Source organism: Hemiscyllium ocellatum, chromosome 35 (assembly GCF_020745735.1).
Source record: "Hemiscyllium ocellatum isolate sHemOce1 chromosome 35, sHemOce1.pat.X.cur, whole genome shotgun sequence".
In the NCBI taxonomy this organism is placed as follows: Eukaryota; Metazoa; Chordata; class Chondrichthyes; order Orectolobiformes; family Hemiscylliidae; genus Hemiscyllium; species Hemiscyllium ocellatum.
The window spans coordinates 6,511,145-6,527,138 of NC_083435.1; positions in this window are offsets into that span (position 1 = coordinate 6,511,145).

Below are 15,994 nucleotides of genomic sequence, written 5' to 3' on the forward strand. Positions count from 1 at the left end.
ACTATCAATTGTAAATTCCAAAAGGTGGCTTTGATTCTCTCCCATTTGCAAAGAAATCTTAAAAAAAATCACATTCCAAAGTTACCCCGGAGTCTGCTAGAGAAGAGAAGAGGAAATTTGATTGAGATCTTCAAAATCACAAGGAGTCCGATGAAATATTTTGGAAGGAACTGTTGTACTGGTGGAAGTGATTGGGAAACAGAGGACACTGACTCTCGGTGGTTGGCAAGAGTGAGACAAATGTTATCGCACACCCCTAGTGTCTGTCTGGCAATGCCTTGGAACTGATGGAAGCTGATTCAACCAAGGCTTCCATCACCAAAATGGGAATGATCTCCAGGACTAGGAACTAATGGCAAAAGTGTACCAGTCGGTGAATTCCTCTTGCAGTGACCGAGCACAGACATGATGGGCTGAGTGTCCTCCTTCTGTGCTGTAACCATTCTGTAATTCTCTGGTCAGCTGCATTAACAATTAAGCATGTATTGAATTAAGAAGATACAAATAAGACGCCTGAGTTTTGAAGAAATCTATAGGCTGTGATAAATATGTCAGTGTCAGCAAATACCTTCAGCTCCATTTCACAATGACTTGAGTGAACTCTGGTACATGCCCCGTTAACACTTAGACAGAGTAACTGCTGATAGTAGAGGGAGCCCCTACACCTCTGCTACACATTTCACTTTGTTCATTCTGCAGCCTAGGCACTATCTGACCAAGTTCAGATGTCGACAAACTTTTGTAATCTTTCATTGGACCTTCAACGTTTGACGATTCAATGCTCTGACTTGTTTGTGTCAGTAAATTGAACATTTTATTAAAAGTTCCAAAGTGCAGCTTTATTTTTGGAGTAGCACTTTAGTTTGTGAGCAATACTGAGCTTGCACATGGGACTGGAACGATAAATTAGTTAGCAGGTCAGTTGAAAGCTCAATATTCGGAATGATATTTGTGCAGCAAATGACCCCATCCCATTAACTATTAACTGAGGTGATCACTCACACAGCCAGTGACATTGATTCCAATGTATGCTGATCTGAAAAGAGACAAATAATTTTGCTGTATCAGCTGAGGGGTTAGAGAATGTGGCCATTTGGCCCAGCAAGCACATTCTGTTAATCTCTAGGATCACAGTTGGGCTGTTTCTCAGTCCCATTACCTGCATTTGCTGCATATTTATTATTGCCCATAGCAACAATCGATGTTACTCCTGAACATTTCAATTAACTCCCCAGTGATCACTGTCTTCTGGGCCAATGGAATGCTGCATTTCCACCACTCTCTGTACTGTTTCCTCATTTACTTTTATAACATGTGTCCTAAGGTGTTTCATAACAATGTTACTAAACACAATTTAACACCCACGGATTGGACAAAGACATCTTCTTACAGGAGACCGAAGTCAGGTTTCTTTCCTCACTTGTGAGATGCTGACATCACTGGTGAGGCCTGCATTTATTGCCCATCCCTAATTGCCCCTTGAGAAGGTGGTGGTGAGCTGTATTCTTGAACTACTGGAGACTTGGGTTGTAGGGGCTGCAGGGGTTCGGAAGAGGTTTAAGGGCTTTGACAGTGAAGGATCAGTGATATATTTCCAGGTCAGGATGGTGAGGGGCTCGGAAGGGAACTTGCAGGGGTTGATGTTTCCAGGTATCTGCTGCCTTTGTCCTTCTGCATGGTGGAAGTGTAGGTTTATAAGGTGCTGTTTAAGGAGCCTTGATTAATTAATGCATTTTGCAGATAGTACCCACTGCTGCTACTGAATGTCAGTGGTGGAAGGAGTGGATGCTTGTAATGTGATGCCAATCAAACAGGGGCTGCTTTGTCCTGGATAGTGCCAAGCTTGCCAGTCCAAAGATGTGCGGGTCAGGTGAATTGGCCATGCTAAATTGCCCGTAGTGTTAGGTAGGGGGTAAATGTAGAGGTATGGGTGAGTTGCGCTTCGGTGGGTCGGTGTGGACTTGTTGGGCTGAAGGGCCTGTTTCCACACTGTAAGTAATCTAAAAAAAAATCTTCTTGAGTGTTGTTGGGTCTGCACCCATCCATACAAGTGAAGAGTATTTCGTCACACTCCTGACTTGTGCCTTGTAGATGATGGGCAGGCTTTGGGAAATTGGAGATGAGTTACTCATTGCAATCCTCTGATCTGCTCTTGTTGTCACAATGGTTATATATCTTATTTCTGGTCAATGGTAACCTCCAGGATGTTGATAGTGGGGGATTCAGCCACGGTAACACCATTGAATGTTTAGGTACTCTAAAGAAATGAGAGGCGCTGGTGGGAGCAATATTGGCAGAGAGATCATTGAGCAAGAGGCCCAGGTTCATGCTGTGGGAACAGACAGTGTGGTGAATATAAGTTAATAAATTTGGGATATAAAGTTAGATTTGGTGAGGGTGAAAATTGTTATTGGTTATTGTAACAACCCATCTGATAGTGCTCTTTAGGAAAGGAAATCTGCCATCCATACCCAGTCTGGCCTAGATGTTACTCTGGGCATGGAGCAATGTGTACTGAGTCTAGATCAGAGTGGTGCTGGAAAAGCATAGCAGGTCAGGCAGCATCCAAGGAGCAGGAACATTGAAGTTTCGAGCAAAAGCCCTTCATCAGGAATAGAGGCAGACTGCCTGCAGTGTTTCCTCATTCCCCCTTCCCCACCTCACCCCAGCTCCAACCTTCCAGCTCAGCACCGCCCTCATGACCTGCCCTACCTGTCCATCTTCCTTTCCACCTATCCACTCCACCCTCCTCTCTGACCTATCACCTTCATCTCCACCCCCATTCACCCATTGCACTCTTTGCTATCTTCCCCCACCCTCCTCTCTGACCTATCACCTCCATCCCCACCCCCATTCACCTATTGTACTCTATGCTACTTTCTCCCCACCCCCCACTCCCCTCTTATTTATCTCTCCACTCTGCAGGCACCCTGCCTCTATTCCTGATGAAGGGCTTTTGCCCGAAACGTCGATTTTCCTGCTCCTCGGATGCTGCCTGACCTGCTGTGCTTCTCCAGCACCATTCTGATCTAGACTCTGGTTTCCAGCATCTGCAGTCCTTGTTTTTACCGAATGTGTACTGAGTGGCGAGTGAGTCCCAACCTCAGAGTATACAGTTCTGAAGAGGCCCTTCAGTCCTTCTAGTTTGTGCCTTGGTCCTGACCCTCGAATGTTATGACATTTCAAGTGCTCATCCATGTAACCTCTGCTTCCCACCTGTGCTCCCCTCACAGACACTGCATTCCAGGTTCCCAGATACCGCCCCCTCCGTGTGAAAAAAAACATTTTCTCAAATCCCCTCTAAACTTCCTGCCTTTAAAATTCCATCCCTCTCCTTAACCCAGTCCCGAATAGCTCAACCCTCATCCACAGGCTCTGTTTGTTCCAGTCTTGGTGAAATTTTACCCATTCAGCATTAAAACGATGTCCCAAAAATACTTGCAGTGTTTTTCCACATGATCCACATGTTTATCCTTCAGAACGAGCGGAAAATGTAACAAACGCAACAACGCACTTGTTCCAAACCCCCAGGAAATGAAAATAATTCAATAACCGGGTAGGGCTTAAGAGGAAAGTTTCCATGTTCAGTTCGAGATACCGTTGGAGTTATTTACGCCAGACTTCATGAGTGAACGATTAACCTGCACAATAGCCTGTTGCAATAAGTGGATCAGGCTGGGGAGGGGTACACGACAGGTCAATATTCAGCAGTTGCCTCTCTCTTACTTTCAGTCGAGCAACCAAATGCCTCTCTGTCACCTCGAACAGCTTAAGCTCCAAGGCTAATTGTAATTGCCATTTGCGAAGACTCCGCCACAGAGCTCAGAGAATGTGGTTGCTTCTGCTCTTATTCGCTGCCCATGCAGGTAGGCTGCCAACTGTGGGTGTCGTCGGCCTCTTTGACTTTTCTCCTCCCTTCCCTTCGCCCTTCCCCCTCCTCTTTGGCCCTCTTGAAGGCACGTGAGACTTAAGGGGACGATGGGTCAAATTCGATCTTCTCACCGCAGGTTGGCGCGGGTCTGGATGGTGATGGGAGACAGACAGGAACGTGACCCTATCTGTCATCCCCTGGTTTTGTCTCTACATCCTCATGAACCAACCCCCAACCAACAAACATAGTGGGGCTCACTGAATGGGGAGCAGAGACAGTGTGGGGGGAGGGGGAGGAGGAGCTCCAGCACGATATTAGCTCCCCCTACCCTGCTTCCGGATGTGGCTAGGGGTTAGAATCTCATTTCTGGCCCTCACTCAAGCTCGGAGGCAGTAGTTGGTGCCTGGACGATTGGGGCATTTGTCGTACTGTCAGCGTTCAAGAGAGAATTGGACAATTAACCAAAGAGAAAATAAAATTGCAGTAGTTTGGGGGTAAGCTGGGGGGAATGGGCCAAGCTACATTCCTGTCGCGGAAGGCCCACATGGAAAAACTGGGCCGAGTAACCACCGGAACATTCTGCAATTCCACATCTTCCATCTTGTTCACCAGAACCGGACACAGCAGAGTCTCAGTCCACAGTGGACTGAAGCCCATACTCTACAGAAAACTCTCCCGAATACACTTCAGGAAGCTTTCTGCTGGCATTATACCAGTCTCTACATTCGGATACTTCAAGTGCATTATTCCCTCTGCTCATTCTAGTCCTGTCATTTTCTTGCAAATTTGTCCCTCTACACCTTTCCCAATCCCCCCCCCCCCCAGAAAGCAGGGATGAGGGCAGACCCTAGGGAGCTGGGGAAAAAGGAACAAATTGGAATTCAAAAGGAATAAGCTGTGGGACACTCCCCAGTGCCACGGGACAAGTGCGTGCAACAGTGGGAAGACTGTGTAGAGAGCAAATGCAGGAGGGAGGATTTTGGGGTCATTGGCTGTTGGGGTCAGCTCAGGCCTGACTGTTTGCTGCTGAGAGAAGCAGCATCGATCTCCTTGTGGGGCCAGCTTGCTTCACAGTTAGGGCTTAACCAAACACCACAGTGCCGGGCATATCAGGAGGTAATGTCAGAGGGTGAAATGTACACAGAGATTTGGCAGAGACAGGCAAAACTAAAGGAGTATCTTTACCTTTAGTAAAGATCATGTACAAGATGGAGGTCACAGTGAAAGGGAGTGGAATACACCAGACTCAGTTTGCTGCACATGAATAGTGTGTGATAAACAAGATCCCCAGGTTACAGGGACAGTTAGTCCCATCGAAATCTGATGGTGGGACAACAATGGAGACCTGAATCAGAGAGAGGCAGGACTGGGAGTTAAAGATTCCTGGGTATAAGGAGTTCAGGGAAAATGGGAAAGGATGAAAGCAGAAAGGAAGGCAAGTCTGAACATGACAGTGTTGGATAGAGGGTTATCCCAGAGGCATCAAGGACAGAATCTGTTTGGTTAGAGCTAGGAGACAATAACTGCATCATAACATGGGACCGACAATGGGTATTCTACAGGGGACCGACAATGGGAAAGGTATATAGAAATCTGCAGGGAAATGACAGATGAAATGGAATTATCCAAATGTAGACAGCATAAAGGAGAGAGATATGTTCAGGAGAAGTTTCTACAGGGTATGGCTCAGTGCAGAAGTTATCCAAATGTAGACAGCATAAAGGAGAGAGATATGTTCAGGAGAAGTTTCTACAGGGTATGGCTCAATTTGCTGTCAAATTCTTGGATAAAACCTGATGGTTGTGAAACACACGGTATATAAATACAACACCTTCTGTAACTCAATGCATTAAAACAAACCATTCAGCATCTCTTTCACACTTTTGCGAATGACTTTAAATCTGACTGACAGTGAGCTGACTCATGAGTGTGGGTTTTTTTTCCCTGTAGGTCCTTTGGCAGCTGATGACACTCTCTATATTTCGCCCATATCTCTGAGTCGCTGGGAAAATGAAACAGTGACGTTGAATTGTTTCACCACCAGGACTGTGGATAATTATTACCTCATCTGGGGATCCGCCAAGCCGGGGGATCTCATGATCTCGTGGATTCTTTACTGGACGCCAGGATCGAGCATTGCTCTTTACCCGTCCGTGGTAAGCGATCGCTTCATTGGCTCCAAAGACTGGACCAGCCAGAAGTTCTCACTGACAATAAAAGGCCTCCAACAGGAGGACTCAGCCAGATATTACTGTGGCAGCTCCAACACTTACTTCCCATTCAGCACAGACTGGAGCGGATGTGGAGTCACACTCACTGTAAAAGCAGGTAGGTCAGTTTTTAACCTGATCTCTCAGTACACCTTGCTGTCTAACAAAACCTCAGTATGTCATCCACTGGGGCAGTGTCAAGTTGGGAGTAGAAAATGGCATTGCCTGATCAAGTGTCCCAACCTTCACACCTTGTCTATCCCATCGCTGCAGCCTGGTCCTTTAGGCTCCTTCCTACCTGTGGTCAGGGTTCGCCTGGCCAACATTCAGATTCAGTCATACAGCATGGAAACAGACCCTTCGGTCCAACCAGTCCATGCTGACCATAATCCCAAACTAAACTAGTCCCACCTGCCTGCTCCTGGCCCATATCCCTCTAAACCTTTCCTATTCATGTCCTTATCCAAACATCTTTTAAACGTTGTTACTGTTCCCGCATCCACCACTTCCTCAGGAAGTTCATTCCACACACAAACCACCCTCTGTGTAAAACATTTGTCCCTATGTCTTTTTTAAATCTCTCTCCTCTCACCTTAAAAATGCACCCCCTCATCTTGAAATCCCCCATCGTAGGGAAAAGACAACTACCACGAACTCTATCTTCACCTCTCATTACTTTATAAACTTCTTTCAGGTCACTTCTCAGCCTCCTATGCTCCAGTGAAAGAACTCCCAGCCTATCCAGCCTTTCTTTATAACTCAAGCCCTCCATACCCAGCAACATCCTGGTAAATCTCTACTGAACCCTGTCCAGCTTAATAACACCCTTCCTATAACTGGACACCTCATCAATGTCCTGTCCAACCTCAACATGACTTCCCAACTCCTATACCCAAAGGACTGAGCAATGAGAACAAGCGCCTTTTTAATGCCAAGCTGAACTCAGAGCTGATCACACAGGCCTCTGACTGAGTACACTTTATTTTCCTGTTTGGCTGCAAAGCAGACCCAGGGTGAGGGAATACCGAATTGGCTCTGCATCGACTTGGCTCTGCACCTGTACAAAGACAACCCTTCCCCCTGCTGTCCTGAATGTCTGTACCCAGTGACCTTTCAGAATACCTTTCAGAGGGTGAATCAGCCTAACTTTGTGTGAACACCCCTCAGGAAGTGCACTTTAAACTTTCAACCTACCTACATTAGCTGCAGAGCTGTTCCCAAATCAGCCCCTTACTGCGGTGGTATGTTAGCTAGTGACCTGACTGATAGACAAACACTTTGGCTGATCTGATTTTGACCTTAGCTCTACATTCCTGCATAATCCATGATAATCTTTATCTCCTCTGCCTTAAAGATACTTAAACCTTTTGCATCCACTGCCTGAACTCCACAGCGGTCTGAGAGAAAAAGTCCTTTCCTCTCTCGGTTTTACATGGACGCACCCGTATTGTTAAACTCTGACCCCGAGTTCTCCATTCTCTCACAAGAGTACACATCCTTTCCACACCCACCCTGGTCAAGGCCCCTCAGGATCCTGTATGTTGCAATTTAGTCACCTCTGGCTCTCCTGAACTCCTGGGGATACAGGCTGACACGGTGGTGGTGGTGGTGGTGGTGGTGGTGGGGGGGGGATGGGGTGGTGGTGGGTGGTGAGAGTGGGGTGGTAGTGGTGGTGGTGGTGGTGGTGGGGATGGGATGGTGGTGGTGGTGGTGGTGGGGGGGAGGGGGGTGGGGGTAGTGGTGGGGGTGGGGGTGGTGTGATTTTCTGACCGGTGAGAAGACCCAGGAGGTGTTTAGTGAAATGTCAACTCCTGTTCCTATTTAAACAGGCCTGATATCCCAATCTGACCTGGCCATTTTCACCAACCCACCATTAAATGGTTTTTAGGATAGATCACTGGGCAATGCTCAGGACTGGAACCACGAGCTAATCCCCCGCCCTCTGAGAACGGGCGGGTAGCTCTTGACGTTGTCGACAACCAGATTGCTGTTGATGAACCAGTGGAAAGAGATCTCCGCTGGGTAGAAGCCGGTTGCCAGGCAGACCAGGGTTGCTGTCTGCTTTGTGATGAGCTCCAACATTAAGCCACTGTGTCAATGAGAAACACAGGGCATGGGAGTGGGAGCAGGCCATTCAGCCCCATTGAGCCTGCTACACTCACCAGTACGAACATGGCCCATCCAGCTGTCATCTGAACCTCAAATCCCTTATCCCTACACCCCTGCCCCCCCCCCCCTCCCCCACCCCCCAATCACTGACACGCTGATCTGTCTTACAGTCACTCAGCCTCAAATCTATTCAAGGACCCAGCCTCTGCTGCTCTCTGGGGAAGAGAGTACCACAGAGTCAGCACCAGCCAAGAGAGGAAATTCCCCTCAGCTCTGTCTGAGGTGGGAGAACCCTTATTCCTCAAGTGTCTCCCAGGTTCTGGTCTACCCTAGCCCTACTCCTCCGGATAGGCAGCTCCCCCAGTTCACCTCCAACTCTTCAATAAGATCGCCTCTCATTCTTCTAACTCCAACGTTTCTCATTGTCTAACTCCCTTGTCCCAGGAACGAATGGAGTGTGCCCACTCTGAATCAGTATCACTGTTACATCCTTCCAGCAGTGCCCGGTGACAGCACTCCCAATCCCAGGAGGTCTCCTGTGCCATACCAAGCTGCACCTTGGTTCCCTCGGACACCAGGCTAATGTCTTACCACCTTTGAAGATGCTAGAGGTGTTCGAGCCTGGCACAGTGAATCTTGGTGATATCAGTGTCAGGCTGGTGTTGAGTCGCTAAGTAACAGATTCATTTCCATTTCAGCTCCCTCAGCATCTCCCCCATTGGTATATTTCCAAAACCCACACCCTGAGGATATCTTTCTCCAAAAGAACATCTCGCTGCTCTGCGTGGGAGAAAACTTTTACCCAGATGACCTCTCCTTCTCCTGGCGTGTCGATGGAGACCAGATTCACAGGGGAATCTCGCAATCTGCTTCACTGTTAGGAGACAACGGCACTTACACTGCCATCAGTAAGCTGGTGATCGATACATCCCTGTGGGTCAAAGGATCGATTATCAGCTGCCAAGTATCCCATGGGGCACTGTCTTCACCCATCACCAAGCACATAAGTAATACTGGTAGGTCCCGCGCTTTTTACTGATTCTAGCAAAGGTATTTCTGTCCAGAAGCACCGACTCACTCCAATTTCACTGACTTCAAGCAGCCCATTCCAAACAGCACCAGTGCCCACACTTCACCATTACCCACCCTCTCCCCAATCCAATTTCCCACATCACAGGGTTTCCTCATCCCACACCTGGGTATCAGGACAATGCAAACGTTGACTTGGCCTGTCAAGAGCCAGTGTGTCAGGACAACGCAGCCCACTCGATTGGCACCATCTTCCCATCCACTCCCTCCACCATCGATGCTCAGCCACAGCAGTGTGTACCATTCACAAGATGCACCCAAGCAACTCACTAAGGCTCCTCCAGGGAACACTCACCAAACCCACGAACACCGTGGGCGGCATGGTGGCACAGTGGTTAGCACTGCTGCCTCACAGTGCCCGTGGCCCAGGTTCAATTCCCACCTCAGGCAACCGTCTGTGTGGAGTTTGCACATTCTCCCCGTGTCTGCGTGGGTTTCCTCCGGATGCTCCGGTTTCCTCCCACAGTCCAAAATGTGCAGGAATTGAGGTGAATTGGCCATGCTAAATTGCCCGTAGTATTAGGTGAAGGGGTAAATGTGGGGGAATGGGTCTGGGTGGGTTGCTCTTCAGAGGGTCGCTGCGGACTTGTTGGGACGAAGGGCCTGTTTCCACTCTGTAAGTCATCTAATCTAATCTCGAAGGATGAGGGCAGCAAATCCAAAGGAACAGCGTTCCCTGCATGTTCCCAGTCAAACAGAAACACAAACCATTGGAGCAGGAAAAAGCCATTCAGCTGTTTAAACTGCCATGCCATTTTATATGATCATGGCTGATCATCCCACTCAATACCCTGCTCCTGCTAGCTTGGATGTTGCCAGGGTTGGAGGGTTTGTGCTATCGGCAGAGGTTGAATAGGCTGATCCTGTTTTCCCTGGAGCATCGGAGACTGAAGGGTGACTTCATAGAGGTTTATAAAATCATGAAGGGCGTGGATAGATAAGTAGACAAAGTTTTCCCCCTGGGTTGGGAGAGTCCAGAATTAGAGGGCATAGGTTTAGGGTGAGAGGTAAAAGATATAAAAGAAACTTAAGGGGCAACCTTTCTACACAGAGGGTGGTGCGTGTATGGAATGAGTTATGAGAGGAAGTGGGTGGAGGCTGGTACAATTACAGCCTTTAAGAGGCATCTGGATGGGTATATGAATACAAAGGGTTGGAGGGATATGTGCCGGGTGCTGGCAGATGGGAGTACATTGGGTTGGAATATCTGGTCGGCATGGATGGGTTGGACCAATGCTGCGCATCTCCATGACTCTCTGACTCTTTGATCCCTTTATCCACAAACCTTCTTGAGAACATTCAGTCTTTTTGACCTCACCTACTTTCAGAGGCAGAGAATTCCACAGCCTTCCCAGTCTCTGGGTGGAGACATTTCTCCTAATTTCAGCCTGGAATGGTTTGCCTCATAGTTTTAAAGTGTGACCCATTGGTCCAGACCCCTGGACATTAGGAACATCCTTCTGCGTTTACCCTGTCTAGTCCTGGTGGAATTTTATAACTTTCAGCGAGATAACTCCTCAGCCTTCTGAACTCCAGTGAAATAAAGTCCTACCAGATCCAGTCTCCCTTCATACCGCGGTCCTGGAATCAGACTTGGAAGTATATCGCCTTTCCTTCAGTGTCACCGGGTCAAAATCAGGAAACTCCCTTCCAAACAGCACTGTGTGTGTCCTCATATCGCAAGGACTGCGACAAATTCGAGAAGGCAGCTCATTACCAGCATATTAGATTACCTACAGTGTGGAAACAGGCCCTTTGGCCCAACAAGTCCACACCGACCCACCCATACCCCTACACTTAGCCCTTCACCTAACACTACGGGCAATTTAGCACGGCCAATTCACCTAACCTTTGGACTGTGGGAGGAAACCGGAGCACCCGGAGGAAACCCATGCAGACACGGTGTGAATGTGCAAACTCCACACAGAGAGTCGCCTGAGGCAGGAATTGAACCCAGGTCTCTGGCGCTGTGAGGCAGCAGTGCTAACCACTGTGCCACCATACCCCCTTCACCTTCTCAGGACAATAAATGCCATCCTCACCAGCAATGGTTGTATCTCATGAATGCATTCAAAAACTACTTTTCTCGCAAAGAGGGCAATCCAGGGAAAGGGAGCGGATCTCAGGTACTGGAGTAATTCCCGGAACAACTTGACACTGTCATGGGAAAATAATCAAATGGATACCCTTAAAAGACAGCACCTAAATGGTTAAAACTGAGATGGTAAGGTGGTGAATCATTTAAACTGTCAACAATACTTTTTAATCCACCTGTCCAGGGATATTATGACATAGCCCTGGAGCAGTTGGGACTTGGACTTGGGTGCCCTAGCTCAGAGGTAGGAACACTACCATGGCATGACCGAGACTGTGCAATGTCAGACGATCAGGTGATATCAGATGGCCCATTGCTGCAGGCCCTGTGGTAGTGGTAACCTCATGTTGCTAGGCACCACTGGATCTCAGTGTGAGTCTCCTAGGCTGGCCTTTCTTACCAGAATGCCTTGTTGATTTGCCACTTTACTCTGAGACTGACTCGTTTGTGTTTTTTCTACAGAGCGGTACCCCATGGAGCCGATGCTGTATCTCCTGTCACCAACCTTACAGGAGCTCATCACAAAGCAGACGGCAACCCTGGTCTGCCTGGCAACCGGCTTCTACCCAGCAGAGATCTCTTTCCGCTGGTTCATCAACAGCAATCTGGCGGTCGACAACGTCAAGAGCTACCCGCCCATTCTCAATATAAACGGCACCTACTCCTCCCAGAGTGAGCTGACCACGTCAGAGCAGATGTGGAATCAGGGCACACTATTCTCGTGTGAGATTCAGCATGTTTCAGTCCCAGGCAGCATCATCCAAACCATCAATAAAACCCGGGGTAAGGCAGCCGTTTGGCGATTTTTCCATTCACCCCCTCACTGGTCCATTGCAAACCAACTACATGTTCATCCTCAATGAGGCCATTCAATCAATACTTCTCCAACTCGATTCCTGAATACATCTGCAGTGACCTCAAATCGGGTGGGAATGGAAGGATAACAGGTGATCAATGCAGAGAAACACAGGGAGAGGAGAACAGACATAGATATCAAAAAAAAATGGACAACAGGGGGTCACGGTGGCTCAGTGGTTACCACTGCACATTGGGACCCGGGTTCAATTCCAGCCTCAGGCGACTGACTTGTGTGGAGTTTGCACATTCTCCCCGTGTCTGTGCAGGTTCCTCTGGGTGCTCCAAAGATGTGCAGGTTAGGTGGATTGGCCATGATAAATTGCACATAGTGTTTAGGGTTAGGTGTATTAATCAGGGGTAAATATAGGGTAGGGAGGAATGGATCTGGGTGGGTTACTCTTTGGAGGGGTGGTGTGGACTGGTTGGGATGAAGGGTCTATTTCCACACTGTAGGGATTCTATGGTAAGGCCATAAATATACAAGTATCCGGATAATGGAAAACAGGCGTTAAATGTACAGGTATCTGGTTAAAGTAGAAAAGGCGGTAAACGTACAGGTATCAAGATAAAGGAGAACAGGCATTAAATATATAGGTATCAGGATAATGGAGAACAGCTGGTAAATGCCTAAGTATTGGGGGTGTTGGTGGAGAACAGAAAATAAATTTACAGACATCAGAATGGAGTAAATGTAAAGGTATCAAGGTAACAGAGAACAGGTGGTCAGTGCACAGGTATCAGAGAGATGGTGCATGAGCAAATTTAAGTTACCAAATATATAAACCAAGAACTGTTTTAGATCTTAAATTACTGCTAGTTCAACTGATTTGGTTCTAACAATCAGATTGAATTACATATCAGACAATTAAGAAAAATTACCTACATTTGTACATTGACCACCAGTTAAAACCTCCTCTCATATTCAGGCATTACCTGCCTGTGACATAATCCCTCGCATAGTCAGGCACTGATCACGTTACACATCTGCTTTCATTCTCAGGCACTGACCGCCTGTTACATGTTCCAGTAGATATTTGTGCATTCACTGCTGGGTATGTGACAGGCAGCCAGGGCGATCCTGTTCTGTCCACTCAATGAGGGAAACATGTCTCTGGCTGATTGTACTTTTGTGAACACAACCAGGTCCAGTGGGTCAGTAAAATTGCTCAGGTAGAGTTAATGGCTGTGGTGACTTTGAGGGAAAATGACTGTTGATTGAAATATTTTATCTCTGCCTGTAACAGAATTTATTTTCCTCCAACCGACGGTAACTCCCATCAAGGTTCAGACCAGTGACTCCCGGCGGCCACATACTGTGACTTTGGCGTGTTTTATATCAGGGTTTTATCCCTCTGGAATCTACGTGAACTGGAGAACGGAAAGGGGTTTGCAAGTTCCGGGCAGTGTGACCAACTTCCCAGTAGTGAGGGATGTGAGTGGCACCTACAGTACAGTCAGTCAGATGACCATTGCCCTGGTGGATGTGGACCGCACTCAGACGTACATGTGTGAGGTCAGACATGAGTCTCTCACCAGCCCGTTAAAGAAACGGTTCCAGATAAGGTAAATGCCTCAACGTGATGGGACATGCAAACTGTGTCAAGCTGGGGGTATGGTCAGTATTTCACACCTCGATGGGAAGGGGGATCAGCGGTACCCCATCAGAGGGGTAATCGTAACCTCAACGTCACTACCCCATAATGGTAACCTCTACCTCGCTAACCCATAATGGTAACTTCGACCTCACTACACACTTTACACACTCTGTACTGTGACTACCCCCCCATACATTCCACATCCACACTCTCACTACTTTCTTACACACTCCACACCCTCACCCCCACTACCCCCTTACACACACCACACCCTCACCCTCACTACCCCCTTACACACTCCACACCCACACCCTCACTACCCCCTTACACACACCACACCCTCACCCTCACTACCCCCTTACACACACCACACCCTCACCCTCACTACCCCCTTACACACACCACACCCTCACTGTCACTACCCCCTTACACACACCACACCCTCACTGTCACTACCCCCTTACACACACCACACCCTCACCCTCACTACCCCCTTACACACTCCACACCCACACCCTCACTACCCCCTTACACACTCTACACCCACACCCTCACTACCCCCTTACACACTCCACACCCACACCCTCACTACCCCCTTACACACACCACACCCTCACCCTCACTACCCCCTTACACACACCACACCCTCACCCTCACTACCCCCTTACACACTCCACACCCACACCCTCACTACCCCCTTACACACACCACACCCTCACCCTCACTACCCCCTTACACACTCCACACCCACACCCTCACTACCCCCTTACACACACCACACCCTCACCCTCACTACCCCCTTACACACACCACACCCTCACCCTCACTACCCCCTTACACACTCCACACCCACACCCTCACTACCCCCTTACACACACCACACCCTCACCCTCACTACCCCCTTACACACTCTACACCCACACCATCACTACCCCCTTACACACTCTACACCCACACCCTCACTACCCCCTTACACACTCCACACCCTCACCCTCACTACCCCCTTACACACACCACACCCTCACCCTCACTACCCCCTTACACACACCACACCCACACCCTCACTACCCCCTTACACACACCACACCCACACCATCACTACCCCCTTACACACTCCACACCCACACCCTCACTACCCCCTTACACACTCCACACCCTCACCCTCACTACCCCCTTACACACTCTACACCCACACCCTCACTACCCCCTTACACACTCCACACCCTCACCCTCACTACCCCCTTACACACACCACACCCTCACCCTCACTACCCCCTTACACACACCACACCCTCACCCTCACTACCCCCTTACACACACCACACCCTCACCCTCACTACCCCCTTACACACTCTACACCCACACCATCACTACCCCCTTACACACACCACACCCTCACCCTCACTACCCCCTTACACACTCCACACCCACACCCTCACTACCCCCTTACACACTCCACACCCACACCCTCACTACCCCCTTACACACTCCACACCCTCACCCCTCACCCTCGCTAACCCCTTACACACTCCACACCTTCACCCTCAGTCCCCCCTTACACACTCCACACTCTCACTACCTCCTTACACACACCACACCCTCACTCTCACTACCTTACACATACCACACCCTCACCCTCACCGCCCCTTACACACTCCTTACCCTCACCCTCATACCCCCTTACACAGACCATATCCACAATATACCCACACCCTCACTACCCCCTTACACACTCCACACCCTCACCCTCACTAACCCATTAGACACTCCTTAACCTCACCTGCACTAATGCCTCCCTTACACTCCTTAAGCTCACCCTCACCAATGCCCCCCTTACACACTCCACAACCTCAGCTGCACTAACCAACCCTTACACACTCCTTAACCTCATCCTGTTAAATACCCCCCTCACACATTTCTCATCTTCAAACTCTCGTTCCCCCCTCACAGAGTCCACCTCCTCATCCTCACTCCCCCTCACCCCCATATCCCTCTCACACTCACAGTCATACATTGCAAAACCTGACACTCTCTTCTGTCACCCTGACTCCTTCTCTCACCCTCACACTCACTCCCGCTCTCACCCTCACTCCACTCGCCACCCTGATCTGGAAATAGATCGCCATTCATTCACTGTAACTGAGTCCAAATCCCAGAATTCCTTCCC